Source organism: Bombina bombina, chromosome 4 (genome assembly GCF_027579735.1).
Source record: "Bombina bombina isolate aBomBom1 chromosome 4, aBomBom1.pri, whole genome shotgun sequence".
NCBI classification, from domain to species: Eukaryota; Metazoa; Chordata; class Amphibia; order Anura; family Bombinatoridae; genus Bombina; species Bombina bombina.
In genome coordinates, this window is record NC_069502.1 from 36,349,073 (window position 1) to 36,370,984 (window position 21,912).

A 21,912-nucleotide genomic window follows, 5' to 3' on the forward strand; every position below is an offset into this window, starting at 1 on the left:
AAATCTCTCTACTCACTTTGTAGGGTTCTGGATGTAAAGGAGAGGCATATACATAACAAGATAATGCTCCAAACGCCCCCCCCAAAGATTTTGTGTGATTTCTCTCCACACTGGGGAGTTTTTGAGCATCAGGCCCTAAGAGAAAAAGGAAGGATAAGGTGTTTAACGGAATGTAATAAACATAAAAATGGTTTTAAATATAAAATGATCTTCGGTAATTTAAAAAATATGTGGAAATATTATATGGATAGTAACAAAATTGTCTTTTATTCTCATCCCCTTTTTTTAAAGAAGAAATGTTGGAGGAGTATTAGGTCAAATGGTAGAGGCGCTCGCTTCGCATGCAAATGTTAGCCGAATTGATGTCTGCATCTTCAAACTTTTAAAATCGTAAAGAGCAAGAATGGTTTAGATAACAAAATTATTGACAGATCACACTAAAGTTCATCTGGAGTTATATTTTCTACACATTAGAAAAAGATTAGCGGAGCCAACAGGATATACAACCAGTTTCTGTAGTGTAGTGGTTATCACGTTCGCCTAACACGCGAAAGGTCCCCGGTTCGAAACCGGGCAGAAACAAAATTTTTTCTCATTTGAAATCAGAGAGTGTTCTAATTTGTTCTTTAACTGTAATTCTGATAGCTATTCATACAATGCTAACATAAATTCTTGGTATTATGGATGCGCAGATGTAAAGCTTGTGTTAATCTCTTCTGAACATCCCACTGATGGGGCTTTTGTGTGCCTCCCAGGATGTGTTGGGATGTCGGTTCGAAACTGGGCAGAAAAAATGCTGTTTTATACTGGGAATTAAAGAAAGTGTTAATTTTGCCCTTAGCTGTAATTTTGATGGCTTTGGACGTAAAAGTGGTAAATTTTGTCTATTTATTCCTGAGCTAATTTTAGGCTTTTCTCCCCGTTTAATCAGTATCTTTTTCTTTGGAAATCCGAGGTTTATCATTCTGCTGTTACTGTAATTTTGTAATGCTTAGAGGTATCTTGATAAAACTAAATGGTTTTCTAGAACAGCGTTAAGTAGTAAACAAGAGAGACATCTGAAGTCATGATTGATTTTTTTAAATGGTCTTTTTGATAAGTTATGGTTGTCCTTTGTCTCTCAATGATTTTAAGTGGATGAGTGAGCCTTTCTAAGATAAGAGCAAAATTATCTAAATCTCTCTACTCACTTTGTAGGGTTCTGGATGTAATGGAGAGGCATATACATAACAAGATAATGCTCCAAACCCCCCCCCCCCCCAAAGATTTTGTGTGATTTCTCTCCACACTGGGGAATTTTTGAGCATCAGGCCCTAAGAGAGAAAGGAAGGATAAGGTGTTTAACGGAATGTAATAAACATAAAAATGGTTTTAAATATAAAATGATCTTCGGTAATTTAAAAAATATGTGGAAATATTATAGGGATAGTAACAAAATTGTCTTTTATCCTCATCCCCTTTTTTTAAAGAAGAAATGTTGGAGGAGTATTAGGTCAAATGGTAGAGGCGCTCGCTTCGCATGCAAATGTTAGCCGAATTGATGTCTGCATCTTCAAACTTTTAAAATCGTAAAGAGCAAGAATGGTTTAGATAACAAAATTATTGACAGATCACACTAAAGTTCATCTGGAGTTATATTTTCTACACATAAGAAAAAGATTAGCGGAGCCAGCAGGATATACAACCAGTTTCTGTAGTGTAGTGGTTATCACGTTCGCCTAACACGCGAAAGGTCCCCGGTTCGAAACCGGGCAGAAACATCCTTTTGGACCGGTGAAAGTTCCTTCTTCCATTACGGCATAGTTTGGAAACTTCTGCATATCCTGTGTTGTTTACATTGAACCACTAGCAGCTATACCACTCGTAGTAAAAGAGTGGACGCACTTTTTCAATCAGTTTCTGTAGTGTAGTGGTTATCACGTTCGCCTCACATGCGAAAGGTCCCCGGTTCGAAACCTGGCAGAAACAAAAAATTTTCTCATTTGAAATCAGAGAATGTTCTAATTTGTTCTTTAACTGTAATTCTGATAGCTATTCATACAATGCTAACATAAATTCTTGGTATTTATGGATGCGCAGATGTAAAGCTTGTGTTAATCTCTTCTGAACATCCCACTGATGGGGCTTTTGTGTGCCTCCCAGGATGTGTTGGGATGTCGGTTCGAAACTGGTTAGAAAAAATGCTGTTTTATACTGGAAATCAAAGAAAGTGTTAATTTTGCCCTTAGCTGTAATTTTGATGGCTTTGGACGTAAAAGTGGTAAATTTTGTCTATTTATTCCTGAGCTAATTTTAGGCTTTTCTCCCCGTTTAATCAGTATCTTTTTCTTTGGAAATCCGAGGTTTATCATTCTGCTTTTACTGTAATTTTGTAATACTTAGAGATATCTTGATAAAACTAAATGGCTTTCTAGAACAGCGTTAAGTAGTAAACAAGAGAAACATCTGAAGTCATGATTGATCTTTTTAAATGGTCTTTTTGATAAGTTATGGTTGTCCTTTGTCTCTCGATGATTTTAGGCCCTAAGAGAGAAAGGAAGGATAAGGTGTTTAACGGAATGTAATAATCATAAAAACGTTTTTAATATAAAATGATCTTCGGTAATTTAAAATATTAATCAAGAACCGTTAGTTTTATTTTGTGGAAATATTATAGATACAGTAACAAAATTGTCGCTTTTATCCTCATCCAGAGTATCCTTATATACGTGTTAACTGCTTTATTGAAGAGTGGGTATTGATTTTTCTTTTTTAAATGGTCTTTTTAAAAAGTTATGGTTGTCCTTTGTCTCCCAATGATTTTAAGTGGATGAGTGATCCTTTCTAAGATAAGAGCAAAATTATCTAAATCTCTCTACTCACTTTGTAGGGTTCTGGATGTAAAGGAGAGGCATATACATAACAAGATGAGTTTTACAAACTTTGCCTCCTGTGGAGGTGGTGAAGTAAGTTTGTGCTAGATTCGACTTCTGGTAGGAGGGGCTAAGCAAGTAGACGCGTGAGTAGTACGCTGCCTACTTCCAGAGGCCTAAGAAAGAAGCAGCGGCATCGAGTGCCTATAGGCGGGCCGAAATCACCCAGCCCAGGACCCGTAGCTGCCGTTAAGGAGGCCGACAGCCCTGCAGAATTTGCTGACATCGGCCTATAAGGCCCATCTACAGCGGCTGCCTAAAGAGCCCCCAGTGACACACGCTGCCCGCCAGGACCCAAGGAGCAGTTGGTGAGCGGATACAGCAGTGGGAAAGGTGTCTCATACAGCAACTTCTTGCCCCAGGAGGAAAGGAGACAAGCGTTCCTTGTCGACCAGCTCAGGACAAAGGCTAAAGGGATCCTGAGCACAACATCACCTCGACCTGCCAGTAAGTCCGCATACTGGCAGGTCGAGGTGGAGCAGCAGGAGAGAAAGTCCTGCAGTGCGGTGGAACCACAGATACCAGAAACATCTCCACAGAATAAGATAAGTTTGGATTTGTCTTTTCTTAATAACTTTGCTGAAACAATGACTGCATACAGTTGGTAGAGGGGGGGGTGTCAGGTGTAAAGCCAGACTGTGAACATATTAGAGCTCCTGCGAGAGTAGGGCCTGACATAGGTTACTCATCCCCCCCCTCAACCCTCCTAGTACAGCGTAACCCCCAGAAGAGCAAATGTTCTGAATGAAGAGTTCCAGATTATGAACATTTAATATCTCCCCTATAAGAAAACAGGGTAAAGAGAGCACTCACAAAGGAAAGCAAAGCAAGCAATTGGTTTAAGGGGGGAAAGAGAGAGGAAAAAGAAAAGGAGACTTTTTAAGAAGAAGGAAGGAAAAAAAGAAAAACATAGACTAATAACTGGGCTAGTTGTTGGAAAGAAAGGAAAGAGAGAGAACAGAAGCGAGAGAGCGGGAGGAGAGAGAAGGAAAAAGAAAGAGAAGAGAAGAAGGAAAAAAAAAAGAAAGCCTAGAGAATTGTTTTCTTTCTCTTCCCACTGTTTACTTACTACAAAAAGATGTGGGATTTATAAGCACTTTCAAGCAGCATCTGCCACAATAATAACAGCAGTGGAACAATTAGCCTTCTTGCATAAGGATACTGACTATAGAAACTTTTATTGAATATGACCCGGGGGTAACCCAGGTTTAAAAGAGTTGTATCACTCATGTTCTTTGTTGCTCTCTCTTTCTGATTGATAATGTCGGTATAGGCCTAAAAACCATGATAGAAATGTATATGATTGCAATGCTAAGTGACACCACATGTTTTATATTTAGGCATCTAGGATACTTTGGTATGTTGTACTTTGCAAAATAATATAAGGTTTAAGGCAAAGGTGATAAGTGACAACTGTGCTAGCTTTATTCCCCAAGGAAGAAAAAGGAGAAGAGGAGGGAAAAAAAAAAAAAATCATTTCAGGTTTCAAACTAGCCGGTGCTAGCCCTGCCTCACACTTTATAAGGAGTAGAAACTTACAAGTGTCTCCTTCTTAAGCGATAACATACATGTCTCATATTTAGATATTTTGGTTATTTTGATGTGCTGTAATTTATAAGACAATATAGGGTACAAAGCAAAAGTGACAATATACAATTGAGCTAGCTCTACTCCCCAAGATAGAAGAGAAAGGGAGGGGGTAGGAAGGAGAGAGGGAGAAGGAAAAGGGGAGAAAAGAAAGGGGAGAGAGAAACCATTTCAGGATTTAAATCAGCAAGTGCTAGCTCTGCCTTACATTTTATAAGGAATTTTTTTTTTATTTTTCCTCTCCATTTCTGGGCTAAGGTACTACATCCTTATAAGTATTCATATCTTTCAACTGTACATAAAGCCCTGTAAACAAGGCTTAGTAGAAGAGGAGAACCAAAGCAGGGTCATTAAAAACTCTACAAGCTATAAATAGTCTGTAATGATAGAAAAACCTTACTTCCAAGTATCAATTTGACAAAATTAATCTAACACTGAACTACTCCTTAAGAATTTGCTCTCAAAGACCTTTCTATAAAAAAATCAAGTTCTTCTGGTGTCTGATAAGGTGGATAGAGAACTAAAAGCAACCTTAGAGGTTTTTACACATAACGGTGTGGTAAAAGTTAACAAAAATAACGTGGACTAAGCCTGAATGTAAGAAACTAGGTAAAATTGGTTTGGAACAGATAGTACTTAAATTTTGGAAGGTATAATTTAAACGCATTTATAGATAACCTTCCCATTGAAGTAAGCGTCAAGACTCTGAAGTAGCCTGGTGAAGGCCAGCATACTTGTTACCTACAAATAAAATCTTAACATCATATACACAACTCAGATAGTTCAAGATAGAAGAGAAAATAGTAAAACACGAATAAGCACGTCTATGCTCACTTAAAGGGGTAGTCTACAATTTAATTTAACTTGGAAAAATATTCTGCACCCTCTAACTAACAGTGGTGGGCCTAAAAACTCCTCATTATCAACTATATAGTCCGGTATCACTTATTAATATATAGTCTCACTTTTTAAACACAAGAGGATATTACCTAATTCAGGGGTAAAGGAGGAGTTCACATATATATATGGAAAAATACTTAAACAAAAGCAAAATCACTTCACCAGGCATGTCTTCCCGAAGTAAAAATCAAGAAAAAAAAGGGAATAGAATTTCACAAGAACCACAGGGGGGAATAGGGGAAATAAATCTTTCACAAAGTTCTAACAATGAAGAATTAATTAAGCAGCTTGACGCACTATTTACACCCAAGTTTGACTTAATTCAAAATAACATTTCCTCACTAACACTTGAAGTAAAACAATTTGCAACCAGACTCACGTATGCAGAACAGAGAATATCAGATATCGAGGATGGGGCCCTACAGAGGGAACAGACACTACGCACTATGTCCACCCAGATTGAAAATATGAAAAATAAACTTGAGGACCTAGAAAATAGGGCCAGAAGAAATCATTTGCGTCTTATTGGCCTGACAGAGGATATACAGGAGAAAGATCTTAAGAGATTTGTGGAGGTAGAATGAATGGGTCTATTAAATATCGGAGTAGAAACTCAAAATATAACAATTGAGAGAATACATAGAATAGGCTCAGAGAGACAAGAGGAGGGAAGGAACAAAACAGGTAGACCGGTTATTATGAAACTGTTGAATTTTCAGGAAAAAAAATTATGAATGCTTATAGGAAAGCAAATGGAGAAATTAACTATAGGGGTAGAAAACTCTTGTTATTTAATGACTTCTCTTACGAGACATCTAATAAACGGCGATCTCTTGCGCCAATATGTACCAAACTAATACAAGAAGGGTGGAGAGTCAGACTTTTATACCCAGCTAGACTTAGCATTTGCACTACCACAGGGAATAGGATATTTACAGATGTAGAGGAAGTAAACGAGTTTCTTAAAGAGCATAAAGATAGCTTAGAAAGACAACAAGGCCCTATAACATGAACAGTGTCCCTGTTTTCTTCAAATCTTTCGGTACTGGTTTTATTTTTTAAGGTTAATACATAAAGGAATATAATGTATACTAACTTGATTTTAGAAAAATGTGTAGAATAAAATTAAGTTACGGGGAAAATCCCCCTTCAAGGGGAAACTGGAAGGAAAGAGGAAGACCTCCAGCGAAATAAAGGGAACTAATAAAGTCTTGGTAATTCATAGTGTTATTTTACTTTTTTTTTCTTTTTTTTCCTCTCTCTCTCTTCTCTTCAACTCTCTCTTGTGCACTGTTACGGATGTCCTATCCTGTAAACACTTTATAGTTAGGGACGACTTATCAGTAATAGTTAAACCCACAGATTAGTGAAAATGAGTCTTAAAGTAGTTTCGTGGAATATAGGGGGAATAACATCACCCATGAAACGCAAAGCTATTCTGAGATACGCAAAAAAATTGGGTGCTCAGATACTGCTCTTGCAGGAAACACACCTAAAAGGGGAAGAGGCTATTAAACTAAAAGGGGGATGGGTTAAAGAGGTTATATACACTACAGGGCACCAAAGGAAAAAAGGAGTGGCTATTTTGTTTAGTAAAACAATAGAATATAAAATTGACAAACTAGTGAGAGACGTGGAAGGAAGATATATCATCTTAGAAGCTGAAATTGCGCATAGGAAGATTGTTATTTGCAATGTATATGGCCCAAATGAGGAGGATATAGACTTCTGGCAAAGCCTGCGAGATAAGCTGCTAATATACTCCACAAACACTATAATTATTGGAGGAGATTTCAATATTGCTCCCAATACTATAGTAGACAGAAGTAGAGATAATGGTGAGCAAACAATAAGGCAAAAAGCACTAGATAAATCTACAATAGCGAGAAGAAAAAGAGAGTCTCTTCTTATAAAGAGGTTTCAGCAAGATCTAAAACTAATTGATATATATATAGAACTAGACATCCTGATGAAAGAGAGTATACATGCCTCTCGAAATAAAAAAAAACTCTATCTAGAATAGATTACTTCCTTATTTCAGAGAAGCTAATAGATTGTATCCAGGAGACACTTATTGATATAATAACCATATCAGACCATGCCCCTATCTCAATTGCATTAGACCCCAAACAAAAGACTCGGAAATCCAATCAGTTCTTCTTTCCAAAATATCTAGCAAAAAATAGTAAGTTTATAAATTTCTTAAGATCCAAATGGGCTGAATATAAACAGTTTAACAACAGCTCTTTTGACAAAACTCATATATACTGGAACGCTGCAAAAGCCGTACTAAAAGGCGAAATCTTGGCATTTCAAATAAAACAAAATAAAAAAACACACGCATACAAAAAGCAGATAACTAACTGTGTGATTAACAAATATTCCAGATATATCCAGATAAAAACCGCAGATAACTGGCAACAATATATTCAGGCTAAAAAAGATAGAGACACTTACCTTATGCAAAATGAAATTAGAGAAAATACAAAATCTTGCGCACAGTTTTATAGGTACGGCAACAAGGTGGGTAGCTTTCTAGCAAGAATTGACAAAAATCACAAAACTAAAAGTTTTATAAAAAAAATTAAAAATAAAGATCATATTTGGACCCAGACAGAGGACATACAAAAGGCCTTCCTTGATTACTTCACGGAGCTCTATTCAGCACAGCATATTAATTGTACTACTAAGGAGTCATTCTGGGAGTCTATGACAGTCCCAAAGCTAGAAAATAATTGTCTAACAAAAATTAATGAACCCATTACAGAAAATGAAATAAGACAAATAATCAAAACAATGGCAAATAACAAAGCGGCAGGGCCGGATGGTCTTCCATCCGAATTTTACAAGATTCTCATAGAGGAAATAACCCCCACATTAAATGCTCTGCTGAATGGGCTCTGGAATGGACAGTTGGAACCATCAGCTGATTTTAACGAATCCACAATAATAGTCATACCTAAACCGGGAAAAGATCCACAATTAATTGACTCTTACAGGCCCATCTCACTACTCAACATTGATTATAAAATACTGACCAGCATTTTAGCTAAAAGGATTCAGGCCTCATTGGATACAATAATACACTCGGATCAAACAGGTTTCATGAAAGGAAGGTCTTCAAATGCTAACATAAGGAAAGTCTTTTTAATAATCTCAGACCAGTGGTATAATGACAAATATAATAAAAAAGTTAACAAAGAAGACAGTTCAATAGTATCACTGGATGCAAGTAAAGCTTTTGACTCCGTTACATGAGACCACCTTGTTACCTCTCTTATAAAATTTGGATATTCAGGCAATAGTCTTAACTTAATTAAGAAACTTTACAGTGAGTCTAGGGCAGCGATAATTATCAACGGTAACAAAACACCCTACTTCCCCCTCTTAAGAGGGACAAGACAGGGATGTCCTTTGTCGCCCTTAATTTTTAATATTGCATTGGAACCTTTATTGATTGCTTTGAGAAATAATATACAGGGGATTGAGTTAGGTGGCAAGAGAATACAGTTGGCGGTCTATGCAGATGATCTATTGGTATTTTCTAGAAATTCAAAGAAAAACTTTAATAAAATGTGCCAGATTATAGAAAACTATGGCTCTTTTTCAGGGTATCATATTAATCAGTCTAAATCTGAAGTACTATGGCTTCAAAAAAATCAAGAATCAGAAACTAAAATATTTAAAGAAGTAACTAAATATATGACATATTTGGGGGTTAAAATATCCAGCGATCCTTCAGAATGGTACGCTTTGAACATTGGTAATGGCATTAGACAATTTTGTGAAACCCTCAAAAGATGGACCTCTCTTCCACTTTCTCTGGTAAAATAAACTTACTTAAGATGATAGCACTCCCAAGGTTACTGTACCTTTTTCAGAATATTCCTTTCTTAATCAAGAAACAGGAGATTAAGACATCTAATCAGGCAATTAAGGAATACTTATGGACGAATAATAGGCCTAGACTTAGCCATCAAAAATTAATACTCAAAAAAGAATATCTGGGCCTCCCTAACTTAATAATATATAACCTGGTGGCAGTGACAAAGATTGCTCTTGATTGGCTCCTAGAGAGTAATCATTTTACTTTACCAGAGATAGAAAATGGATTGATAAAACCACATTGATATCAACATAACACGCTTCTTTAGCAAATGGGAGAATTGGATTAAAACTAGGGAGATTGAAGAACAAAAGAAAATAATTGGAAACTTCAAAAATACAACCTATATGGAAAATTGTAGAATGAGAGGGGAATGGCTTTTTGAAGAGCCCGACTAAGATTAGAATACAGAGGGGGGGGGGGGGGGGAGAGAGGAGAGAGAGAAGTTTCTTTTTTTTTTTTTTTTTTTTTTTTTTTAAGACTTAGATATTTTTATGTGGTTTAAGATGTTATAACTTCAAACTGAATATCTCTTACATAGAACCTAGGGGGGAAAGGTATCAATATAGATAGAAAGATTCTTTGTGTTGTTTCTGTGAAAAGGGGAAAGGACAGGAGGTTTGTTAGTTTTTCCTTTTGCTTTCTTTATTTATGATAATAGAAAGGGGAAAAAGGAATACCTTCCTATATCATTATGATTGTTATGTTTTATGGACAGGTATCCTCCCTATAAGATTTAATTTTCTTTGTTTGTGGCCAAGATATGGCAAATATATACTGCATTATATATTAGTTGAAACAGAAAGTAAAGATTATGAAAATGTTATACTATGATCTTGTTAAATCTGAAAAGATTGATTGTTCAGAATTGTAATTGATGTATAAAACTAATAAACCTTTTGAAAAAAAAAAAATACATAACAAGATAATGCTCCAACCCCCCCCCCCCCCCCAAAGATTTTGTGTGATTTCTCTCCACACTGGGGAGTTTTTGAGCATCAGGCCCTAAGAGAAAAAGGAAGGATAAGGTGTTTAACGGAATGTAATAAACATAAAAATGGTTTTAAATATAAAATGATCTTCGGTAATTTAAAAAATATGTGGAAATATTATAGGGATAGTAACAAAATTGTCTTTTATCCTCATCCCCTTTTTTTAAAGAAGAAATGTTGGAGGAGTATTAGGTCAAATGGTAGAGGCGCTCGCTTCGCATGCAAATGTTAGCCGAATTGATGTCTGCATCTTCAAACTTTTAAAATCGTAAAGAGCAAGAATGGTTTAGATAACAAAATTATTGACAGATCACACTAAATTTCATCTGGAGTTATATTTTCTACACATTAGAAAAAGATTAGTGGAGCCAGCAGGTTATACAACCAGTTTCTGTAGTGTAGTGGTTATCACGTTCGCCTAACACGCGAAAGGTCCCCGGTTCGAAACCGGGCAGAAACATCCTTTTGGACCGGTGAAAGTTCCTTCTTCCATTACGGCATAGTTTGGAAACTTCTGCATATCCTGTGTTGTTTACATCGAACCACTAGCAGCTATACCACTCGTAGTGAAAGAGTGGATGCACTTTTTCAATCAGTTTCTGTAGTGTAGTGGTTATCACGTTCGCCTCACACGCGAAAGGTCCCCGGTTCGAAACCGGGCAGAAACAAATTTTTTTCTCATTTGAAATCAGAGAGTGTTCTAATTTGTTCTTTAACTGTAATTCTGATAGCTATTCATACAATGCTAACATAAATTCTTGGTATTATGGATGCGCAGATGTAAAGCTTGTGTTAATCTCTTCTGAACATCCCACTGATGGGGCTTTTGTGTGCCTCCCAGGATGTGTTGGGATGTCGGTTCGAAACTGGGCAGAAAAAATGCTGTTTTATACTTGGAATCAAAGAAAGTGTTAATTTTGCCCTTAGCTGTAATTTTGATGGCTTTGGACGTAAAAGTGGTAAATTTTGTCTATTTATTCCTGAGCTAATTTTAGGCTTTTCTCCCCGTTTAATCAGTATCTTTTTCTTTGGAAATCCGAGGTTTATCATTCTGCTGTTACTGTAATTTTGTAATGCTTAGAGGTATCTTGATAAAACTAAATGGTTTTCTAGAACAGCGTTAAGTAGTAAACAAGAGAGACATCTGAAGTCATGATTGATTTTTTTAAATGGTCTTTTTGATAAGTTATGGTTGTCCTTTGTCTCTCAATGATTTTAAGTGGATGAGTGAGCCTTTCTAAGATAAGAGCAAAATTATCTAAATCTCTCTACTCACTTTGTAGGGTTCTGGATGTAATGGAGAGGCATATACATAACAAGATAATGCTCCAAACCCCCCCCCCCCAAAGATTTTGTGTGATTTCTCTCCACACTGGGGAATTTTTGAGCATCAGGCCCTAAGAGAGAAAGGAAGGATAAGGTGTTTAACGGAATGTAATAAACATAAAAATGGTTTTAAATATAAAATGATCTTCGGTAATTTAAAAAATATGTGGAAATATTATAGGGATAGTAACAAAATTGTCTTTTATCCTCATCCCCTTTTTTTAAAGAAGAAATGTTAGAGGAGTATTAGGTCAAATGGTAGAGGCGCTCGCTTCGCATGCAAATGTTAGCCGAATTGATGTCTGCATCTTCAAACTTTTAAAATCGTAAAGAGCAAGAATGGTTTAGATAACAAAATTATTGACAGATCACACTAAAGTTCATCTGGAGTTATATTTTCTACACATAAGAAAAAGATTAGCGGAGCCAGCAAGTTATACAACCAGTTTCTGTAGTGTAGTGGTTATCACGTTCGCCTAACACGCGAAAGGTCCCCGGTTCGAAACCGGGCAGAAACATCCTTTTGGACCGGTGAAAGTTCCTTCTTCCATTACGGCATAGTTTGGAAACTTCTGCATATCCTGTGTTGTTTACATCGAACCACTAGCAGCTATACCACTCGTAGTGAAAGAGTGGATGCACTTTTTCAATCAGTTTCTGTAGTGTAGTGGTTATCACGTTCGCCTCACACGCGAAAGGTCCCCGGTTCGAAACCGGGCAGAAACAAATTTTTTTCTCATTTGAAATCAGAGAGTGTTCTAATTTGTTCTTTAACTGTAATTCTGATAGCTATTCATACAATGCTAACATAAATTCTTGGTATTATGGATGCGCAGATGTAAAGCTTGTGTTAATCTCTTCTGAACATCCCACTGATGGGGCTTTTGTGTGCCTCCCAGGATGTGTTGGGATGTCGGTTCGAAACTGGGCAGAAAAAATGCTGTTTTATACTGGGAATCAAAGAAAGTGTTAATTTTGCCCTTAGCTGTAATTTTGATGGCTTTGGACGTAAAAGTGGTAAATTTTGTCTATTTATTCCTGAGCTAATTTTAGGCTTTTCTCCCCGTTTAATCAGTATCTTTTTCTTTGGAAATCCGAGGTTTATCATTCTGCTGTTACTGTAATTTTGTAATGCTTAGAGGTATCTTGATAAAACTAAATGGTTTTCTAGAACAGCGTTAAGTAGTAAACAAGAGAGACATCTGAAGTCATGATTGATTTTTTTAAATGGTCTTTTTGATAAGTTATGGTTGTCCTTTGTCTCTCAATGATTTTAAGTGGATGAGTGAGCCTTTCTAAGATAAGAGCAAAATTATCTAAATCTCTCTACTCACTTTGTAGGGTTCTGGATGTAATGGAGAGGCATATACATAACAAGATAATGCTCCAAACCCCCCCCCCCCAAAGATTTTGTGTGATTTCTCTCCACACTGGGGAATTTTTGAGCATCAGGCCCTAAGAGAGAAAGGAAGGATAAGGTGTTTAACGGAATGTAATAAACATAAAAATGGTTTTAAATATAAAATGATCTTCGGTAATTTAAAAAATATGTGGAAATATTATAGGGATAGTAACAAAATTGTCTTTTATCCTCATCCCCTTTTTTTAAAGAAGAAATGTTGGAGGAGTATTAGGTCAAATGGTAGAGGCGCTCGCTTCGCATGCAAATGTTAGCCGAATTGATGTCTGCATCTTCAAACTTTTAAAATCGTAAAGAGCAAGAATGGTTTAGATAACAAAATTATTGACAGATCACACTAAAGTTCATCTGGAGTTATATTTTCTACACATAAGAAAAAGATTAGCGGAGCCAGCAAGTTATACAACCAGTTTCTGTAGTGTAGTGGTTATCACGTTCGCCTAACACGCGAAAGGTCCCCGGTTCGAAACCGGGCAGAAACATCCTTTTGGACCGGTGAAAGTTCCTTCTTCCATTACGGCATAGTTTGGAAACTTCTGCATATCCTGTGTTGTTTACATCGAACCACTAGCAGCTATACCACTCGTAGTAAAAGAGTGGACGCACTTTTTCAATCAGTTTCTGTAGTGTAGTGGTTATCACGTTCGCCTCACACGTGAAAGGTCCCCGGTTCGAAACGGGCAGAAACAAAAAAAATTCTCATTTGAAATCAGAGAATGTTCTAATTTGTTCTTTAACTGTAATTCTGATAGCTATTCATACAATGCTAACATAAATTCTTGGTATTTATGGATGCGCAGATGTAAAGCTTGTGTTAATCTCTTCTGAACATCCCACTGATGGGGCTTTTGTGTGCCTCCCAGGATGTGTTGGGATGTCGGTTCGAAACTGGGCAGAAAAAATGCTGTTTTATACTGGGAATCAAAGAAAGTGTTAATTTTGCCCTTAACTGTAATTTTGATGGCTTTGGACGTAAAAGTGGTACATTTTGTCTATTTATTCCTGAGCTAATTTTAGGCTTTTCTCCCCGTTTAATCAGTATCTTTTTCTTTGGAAATCTGAGGTTTATCATTCTGCTTTTACTGTAATTGTGTAATACTTAGAGATATCTTGATAAAACTAAATGGCTTTCTAGAACAGCGTTAAGTAGTAAACAAGAGAAACATCTGAAGTCATGATTGATCTTTTTAAATGGTCTTTTTGATAAGTTATGGTTGTCCTTTGTCTCTCGATAATTTTAGGCCCTAAGAGAGAAAGGAAGGATAAGGTGTTTAACGGAATGTAATAATCCTAAAAACGGTTTTTAATATAAAATGATCTTCGGTAATTTAAAATATTAATCAAGAACCGTAAGTTTTATTTTGTGGAAATATTATAGGAACAGTAACAAAATTGTCGCTTTTATTGTCATCCAGAGTATCCTTATATACGTGTTAACTGCTTTATTGAAGAGTGGGTATTGATTTTTCTTTTTTAAATGGTCTTTTTAAAAAGTTATGGTTGTCCTTTGTCTCCCAATAATTTTAAGTGGATGAGTGAGCCTTTCTAAGATAAGAGCAAAATTATCTAAATCTCTCTACTCACTTTGTAGGGTTCTGGATGTAAAGGAGAGGCATATACATAACAAGATAATGCTCCAAACCCCCCCCCCCAAAGATTTTGTGTGATTTCTCTCCACACTGGGGAGTTTTTGAGCATCAGGCCCTAAGAGAAAAGAGAAGGATAAGGTGTTTAACGGAATGTAATAAACACAAAAATGGTTTTAAATATAAAATGATCTTCGGTAATTTAAAAAATATGTGGAAATATTATAGGGATAGTAACAAAATTGTCTTTTATCCTCATCCCCTTTTTTTAAAGAAGAAATGTTGGAGGAGTATTAGGTCAAATGGTAGAGGCGCTCGCTTCGCATGCAAATGTTAGCCGAATTGATGTCTGCATCTTCAAACTTTTAAAATCGTAAAGAGCAAGAATGGTTTAGATAACAAAATTATTGACAGATCACACTAAAGTTCATCTGGAGTTATATTTTCTACACATAAGAAAAAGATTAGCGGAGCCAGCAGGTTATACAACCAGTTTCTGTAGTGTAGTGGTTATCACTTTCGCCTAACAGGTGAAAGGTCCCCGGTTCGAAACCGGGCAGTAACATCCTTTTGGACCGGTGAAAGTTCCTTCTTCCATTATGGCATAGTTTGGAAACTTCTGCATATCCTGTGTTGTTTACATCGAACCACTAGCAGCTATACCACTCGTAGTAAAAGAGTGGACGCACTTTTTCAATCAGTTTCTGTAGTGTAGTGGTTATCACGTTCGCCTCACACGCGAAAGGTCCCCGGTTCGAAACGGGCAGAAACAAAAAAAATTCTCATTTGAAATCAGAGAATATTCTAATTTGTTCTTTAACTGTAATTCTGATAGCTATTCATACAATGCTAACATAAATTCTTGGTATTTATGGATGCTCAGATGTAAAGCTTGTGTTAATCTCTTCTGAACATCCCACTGATGGGGCTTTTGTGTGCCTCCCAGGATGTGTTGGGATGTCGGTTCGAAACTGGGCAGAAAAAATGCTGTTTTATACTGGGAATCAAAGAAAGTGTTAATTTTGCCCTTAACTGTGATTTTGATGGCTTTGGACGTAAAAGTGGTAAATTTTGTCTATTTATTCCTGAGCTAATTTTAGGCTTTTCTCCCCGTTTAATCAGTATCTTTTTCTTTGGAAATTTGAGGTTTATCATTCTGCTTTTACTGTAATTGTGTAATACTTAGAGATATCTTGATAAAACTAAATGGCTTTCTAGAACAGCGTTAAGTAGTAAACAAGAGAAACATCTGAAGTCATGATTGATCTTTTTAAATGGTCTTTTTGATAAGTTATGGTTGTCCTTTGTCTCTCGATGATTTTAGGCCCTAAGAGAGAAAGGAAGGATAAGGTGTTTAACGGAATGTAATAATCCTAAAAACGGTTTTTAATATAAAATGATCTTCGGTAATTTAAAATATTAATCAAGAACCGTAAGTTTTATTTTGTGGAAATATTATAGGAACAGTAACAAAATTGTCGCTTTTATCCTCATCCAGAGTATCCTTATATACATGTTAACTGCTTTATTGAAGAGTGGGTATTGATTTCTCCAACATAGGTGTGTCCGGTCCACGGCGTCATCCTTACTTGTGGGATATTCTCTTCCCCAACAGGAAATGGCAAAGAGCCCAGCAAAGCTGGTCACATGATCCCTCCTAGGCTCCGCCTACCCCAGTCATTCTCTTTGCCGTTGTACAGGCAACATCTCCACGGAGATGGCTTAGAGTTTTTTAGTGTTTAACTGTAGTTTTTATTATTCAATCAAGAGTTTGTTATTTTGAAATAGTGCTGGTATGTACTATTTACTCAGAAACAGAAAAGAGATGAAGATTTCTGTTTGTATGAGGAAAATGATTTTAGCACCGTCACTAAAATCCATGGCTGTTCCACACAGGACTGTTGAGAGCAATTAACTTCAGTTGGGGGAACAGTGAGCAGTCTCTTGCTGCTTGAGGTATGACACATTCTAACAAGACGATGTAATGCTGGAAGCTGTCATTTTCCCTATGGGATCCGGTAAGCCATGTTTATTAAGATTGTAAATAAGGGCTTTACAAGGGCTTATTAAGACTGTAGACTTTATCTGGGCTAAATCGATTCATTTTTAACACATATTTAGCCTTGAGGAATCATTTAATCTGGGTATTTTGATATAATAATATCGGCAGGCACTGTTTTAGACACCTTATTCTTTAGGGGCTTTCCCAAATCATAGGCAGAGCCTCATTTTCGCGCCGGTGTTGCGCACTTGTTTTTGAGAGGCATGACATGCAGTCGCATGTGAGAGGAGCTCTGATACTTAGAAAAGGCTTTCTGAAGGCGTCATTTGGTATCGTATTCCCCTTTGGGCTTGGTTGGGTCTCAGCAAAGCAGATACCAGGGACTGTATAGGGGTTAAGGTTAAAAACGGCTCCGGTTCCGTTATTTTAAGGGTTAAAGCTTCCAAATTTGGTGTGCAATACTTTTAAGGCTTTAAGACACTGTGGTGAAAATTTGGTGAATTTTGAACAATTCCTTCATGTTTTTTCGCAATTGCAGTAATAAAGTGTGTTCAGTTTAAAATTTAAAGTGACAGTAACGGTTTTATTTTAAAACGTTTTTTGTACTTTGTTATCAAGTTTATGCCTGTTTAACATGTCTGAACTACCAGATAGACTGTGTTCTGAATGTGGGGAAGCCAGAATTCCTATTCATTTAAATAAATGTGATTTATGTGACAATGACAATGATGCCCAAGATGATTCCTCAAGTGAGGGGAGTAAGCATGGTACTGCATCATTCCCTCCTTCGTCTACACGAGTCTTGCCCACTCAGGAGGCCCCTAGTACATCTAGCGCGCCAATACTCCTTACTATGCAACAATTAACGGCTGTAATGGATAATTCTGTCAAAAACATTTTAGCCAAAATGAACACTTATCAGCGTAAGCGCGACTGCTCTGTTTTAGATACTGAAGAGCATGACGACGCTGAAAATAATGGTTCTGAAGGGCCCCTAACCCAGTCCGATGGGGCCAGGGAGGTTTTGTCTGAGGGAGAAATTACTGATTCAGGGAACATTTCTCAACAAGCTGAACCTGATGTGATTACGTTTAAATTTAAGTTGGAACATCTCCGCATTCTGCTTAAGGAGGTATTATCCACTCTGGATGATTGTGACAAGTTGGTCATCCCAGAGAAACTATGTAAAATGGACAAGTTCCTAGAGGTCCCGGGGCTCCCAGAAGCTTTTCCTATACCCAAGCGGGTGGCGGACATTGTTAATAAAGAATGGGAAAGGCCCGGTATTCCTTTCGTCCCTCCCCCCATATTTAAAAAATTGTTTCCTATGGTCGACCCCAGAAAGGACTTATGACAGACAGTCCCCAAGGTCGAGGGAGCGGTTTCCACTTTAAACAAACGCACCACTATACCCATAGAGGATAGTTGTGCTTTCAAAGATCCTATGGATAAAAAATTAGAAGGTTTACTTAAAAAGATGTTTGTTCAGCAGGGTTACCTTCTACAACCAATTTCATGCATTGTCCCTGTCGCTACAGCCGCATGTTTCTGGTTCGATGAGCTGATAAAGGCGGTCGATAGTGATTCTCCTCCTTATGAGGAGATTATGGACAGAATCAATGCTCTCAAATTGGCTAATTCTTTCACCCTAGACGCCACTTTGCAATTGGCTAGGTTAGCGGCTAAGAATTCTGGGTTTTGCTATTGTGGCGCGCAGAGCGCTTTGGTTGAAATCTTGGTCAGCTGATGCGTCTTCCAAGAACAAGCTACTTAACATTCCTTTCAAGGGGAAAACGCTGTTTGGCCCTGACTTGAAAGAGATTATCGCTGATATCACTGGGGGTAAGGGCCACGCCCTTCCTCAGGATCGGCCTTTCAAGGCAAAAAATAAACCTAATTTTCGTCCCTTTCGTAGAAACGGACCAGCCCAAAGTGCTACGTCCTCTAAGCAAGAGGGTAATACTTCTCAAGCCAAGCCAGCTTGGAGACCAATGCAAGGCTGGAACAAGGGAAAGCAGGCCAAGAAACCTGCCACTGCTACCAAGACAGCATGAAATGTTGGCCCCCGATCCGGGACCGGATCTGGTGGGGGGCAGACTCTCTCTCTTCGCTCAGGCTTGGGCAAGAGATGTTCTGGATCCTTGGGCGCTAGAAATAGTCTCCCAAGGTTATCTTCTGGAATTCAAGGGGCTTCCCCCAAGGGGGAGGTTCCACAGGTCTCAGTTGTCTTCAGACCACATAAAAAGACAGGCATTCTTACATTGTGTAGAAGACCTGTTAAAAATGGGAGTGATTCATCCTGTTCCATTAAGAGAACAAGGGATGGGGTTCTACTCCAATCTGTTCATAGTTCCCAAAAAAGAGGGAACGTTCAGACCAATCTTAGATCTCAAGATCTTAAACAAGTTTCTCAAGGTTCCATCGTTCAAGATGGAAACCATTCGAACTATTCTTCCTTCCATCCAGGAAGGTCAATTCATGACCACGGTGGATTTAAAGGATGCGTATCTACATATTCCTATCCACAAGGAACATCATCGGTTCCTATGGTTCGCATTCCTGGACAAGCATTACCAGTTCGTGGCGCTTCCTTTCGGATTAGCCACTGCTCCAAGGATTTTCACAAAGGTACTAGGGTCCCTTCTAGCTGTGCTAAGACCAAGGGGCATTGCTGTAGTACCTTACTTGGACGACATTCTGATTCAAGCGTCGTCCCTTCCTCAAGCAAAGGCTCACACGGACATTGTCCTGGCCTTTCTCAGATCTCACGGATGGAAAGTGAACGTGGAAAAGAGTTCTCTATCTCCGTCAACAAGGGTTCCCTTCTTGGGAACAATAATAGACTCCTTAGAAATGAGGATTTTTCTGACAGAGGCCAGAAAAACAAAACTTCTAGACTCTTGTCGGATACTTCAGTCCGTTCCTCTTCCTTCCATAGCGCAGTGCATGGAAGTGATCGGTTTGATGGTAGCGGCAATGGACATAGTTCCTTTTGCGCGCATTCATCTAAGACCATTACAACTGTGCATGCTCAGTCAGTGGAATGGGGACTATACAGACTTGTCTCCGAAGATACAAGTAAATCAGAGGACCAGAGACTCACTCCGTTGGTGGCTGTCCCTGGACAACCTGTCACAAGGGATGACATTCCGCAGACCAGAGTGGGTCATCGTCACGACCGGCGCCAGTCTGATGGGATGGGGCGCGGTCTGGGGATCCCTGAAAGCTCAGGGTCTTTGGTCTCGGGAAGAATCTCTTCTACCGATAAATATTCTGGAACTGAGAGCGATATTCAACGCTCTCAAGGCTTGGCCTCAGCTAGCGAGGGCCAAGTTCATACGGTTTCAATCAGACAACATGACAACTGTTGCGTACATCAACCATCAGGGGGGAACAAGGAGTTCCCTAGCGATGGAAGAAGTGACCAAAATCATTCTATGGGCGGAGTCTCACTCCTGCCACCTGTCTGCTATCCACATCCCAGGAGTGGAAAATTGGGAAGCGGATTTTCTGAGTCGTCAGACATTGCATCCGGGGGAGTGGGAACTCCATCCGGAAATCTTTGCCCAAGTCACTCAGCTGTGGGGCATTCCAGACATGGATCTGATGGCCTCTCGTCAGAACTTCAAAGTTCCTTGCTACGGGTCCAGATCCAGGGATCCCAAGGCGGCTCTAGTGGATGCACTAGTAGCACCTTGGACCTTCAAACTAGCTTATGTGTTCCCGCCGTTTCCTCTCATCCCCAGGCTGGTAGCCAGGATCAATCAGGAGAGGGCGTCGGTGATCTTGATAGCTCCTGCGTGGCCACGCAGGACTTGGTATGCAGATCTGGTGAATATGTCATCGGCTCCACCTTGGAAGCTACCTTTGAGACGAGACCTTCTTGTTCAGGGTCCGTTCGAACATCCGAATCTGGTTTCACTCCAGCTGACTGCTTGGAGATTGAACGCTTGATCTTATCGAAGCGAGGGTTCTCAGATTCTGTTATCGATACTCTTGTTCAGGCCAGAAAGCCTGTAACTAGAAAGATTTACCACAAAATTTGGAAAAAATATATCTGTTGGTGTGAATCTAAAGGATTCCCTTGGGACAAGGTTAAGATTCCTAAGATTCTATCCTTCCTTCAAGAAGGATTGGAAAAAGGATTATCTGCAAGTGCCCTGAAGGGACAGATTTCTGCCTTGTCTGTGTTACTTCACAAAAAGCTGGCAGCTGTGCCAGATGTTCAAGCCTTTGTTCAGGCTCTGGTTAGAATTAAGCCTGTTTACAAACCTTTGACTCCTCCTTGGAGTCTCAATTTAGTTCTTTCAGTTCTTCAGGGGGTTCCGTTTGAACCCTTACATTCCGTTGATATTAAGTTATTATCTTGGAAAGTTTTGTTTTTAGTTGCAATTTCTTCTGCTAGAAGAGTTTCAGAATTATCTGCTCTGCAGTGTTCTCCTCCTTATCTGGTGTTCCATGCAGATAAGGTGGTTTTACGTACTAAACCTGGTTTTCTTCCAAAAGTTGTTTCTAACAAAAACATTAACCAGGAGATTATCGTACCTTCTCTGTGTCCGAAACCAGTTTCAAAGAAGGAACGTTTGTTGCACAATTTGGATGTTGTTCGCGCTCTAAAATTCTATTTAGATGCTACAAAGGATTTTAGACAAACATCTTCCTTGTTTGTTGTTTATTCCGGTAAAAGGAGAGGTCAAAAAGCAACTTCTACCTCTCTCTCTTTTTGGATTAAAAGCATCATCAGATTGGCTTACGAGACTGCCGGACGGCAGCCTCCCGAAAGAATCACAGCTCATTCCACTAGGGCTGTGGCTTCCACATGGGCCTTCAAGAACGAGGCTTCTGTTGATCAGATATGTAGGGCAGCGACTTGGTCTTCACTGCACACCGTGGTGCCTTCCATTTAGGTGACCTGATTTGCTCCCTCCCTTCATCCGTGTCCTAAAGCTTTGGTATTGGTTCCCACAAGTAAGGATGACGCCGTGGACCGGACACACCTATGTTGGAGAAAACAGAATTTATGTTTACCTGATAAATTACTTTCTCCAACGGTGTGTCCGGTCCACGGCCCGCCCTGGTTTTTTTAATCAGGTCTGATAATTTATTTTCTTTAACTACAGTCACCACGGTACCATATGGTTTCTCCTATGCAAATATTCCTCCTTAACGTCGGTCGAATGACTGGGGTAGGCGGAGCCTAGGAGGGATCATGTGACCAGCTTTGCTGGGCTCTTTGCCATTTCCTGTTGGGGAAGAGAATATCCCACAAGTAAGGATGACGCCGTGGACCGGACACACCGT

General features: G+C 38.7%; 11 non-coding genes across 11 annotated transcripts; all 11 read left to right on the forward strand.

The window, feature by feature from the left end:
* The first annotated feature begins 509 nt into the window (after positions 1-509).
* Positions 510-582, forward strand: TRNAV-AAC (transfer RNA valine (anticodon AAC)). The gene has a single exon. It is a non-coding gene; the product is annotated as a tRNA-Val (tRNA).
* Positions 583-1,687: 1,105 nt separating this feature from the next.
* Positions 1,688-1,760, forward strand: TRNAV-AAC (transfer RNA valine (anticodon AAC)). The gene has a single exon. It is a non-coding gene; the product is annotated as a tRNA-Val (tRNA).
* A 135-nt stretch (positions 1,761-1,895) lies between these two features.
* Positions 1,896-1,968, forward strand: TRNAV-CAC (transfer RNA valine (anticodon CAC)). The gene has a single exon. It is a non-coding gene; the product is annotated as a tRNA-Val (tRNA).
* An 8,696-nt stretch (positions 1,969-10,664) lies between these two features.
* On the forward strand, positions 10,665-10,737 carry TRNAV-AAC (transfer RNA valine (anticodon AAC)). The gene has a single exon. It is a non-coding gene; the product is annotated as a tRNA-Val (tRNA).
* A 135-nt stretch (positions 10,738-10,872) lies between these two features.
* On the forward strand, positions 10,873-10,945 carry TRNAV-CAC (transfer RNA valine (anticodon CAC)). The gene has a single exon. It is a non-coding gene; the product is annotated as a tRNA-Val (tRNA).
* Positions 10,946-12,048: 1,103 nt separating this feature from the next.
* Positions 12,049-12,121, forward strand: TRNAV-AAC (transfer RNA valine (anticodon AAC)). The gene has a single exon. It is a non-coding gene; the product is annotated as a tRNA-Val (tRNA).
* Positions 12,122-12,256: 135 nt separating this feature from the next.
* On the forward strand, positions 12,257-12,329 carry TRNAV-CAC (transfer RNA valine (anticodon CAC)). Its single transcript has one exon. It is a non-coding gene; the product is annotated as a tRNA-Val (tRNA).
* A 1,103-nt stretch (positions 12,330-13,432) lies between these two features.
* TRNAV-AAC (transfer RNA valine (anticodon AAC)) lies at positions 13,433-13,505 on the forward strand. The gene has a single exon. It is a non-coding gene; the product is annotated as a tRNA-Val (tRNA).
* A 135-nt stretch (positions 13,506-13,640) lies between these two features.
* TRNAV-CAC (transfer RNA valine (anticodon CAC)) lies at positions 13,641-13,712 on the forward strand. Its single transcript has one exon. It is a non-coding gene; the product is annotated as a tRNA-Val (tRNA).
* A 1,389-nt stretch (positions 13,713-15,101) lies between these two features.
* Positions 15,102-15,174, forward strand: TRNAV-AAC (transfer RNA valine (anticodon AAC)). The gene has a single exon. It is a non-coding gene; the product is annotated as a tRNA-Val (tRNA).
* Positions 15,175-15,309: 135 nt separating this feature from the next.
* TRNAV-CAC (transfer RNA valine (anticodon CAC)) lies at positions 15,310-15,381 on the forward strand. Its single transcript has one exon. It is a non-coding gene; the product is annotated as a tRNA-Val (tRNA).
* Positions 15,382-21,912: the final 6,531 nt, after the last annotated feature.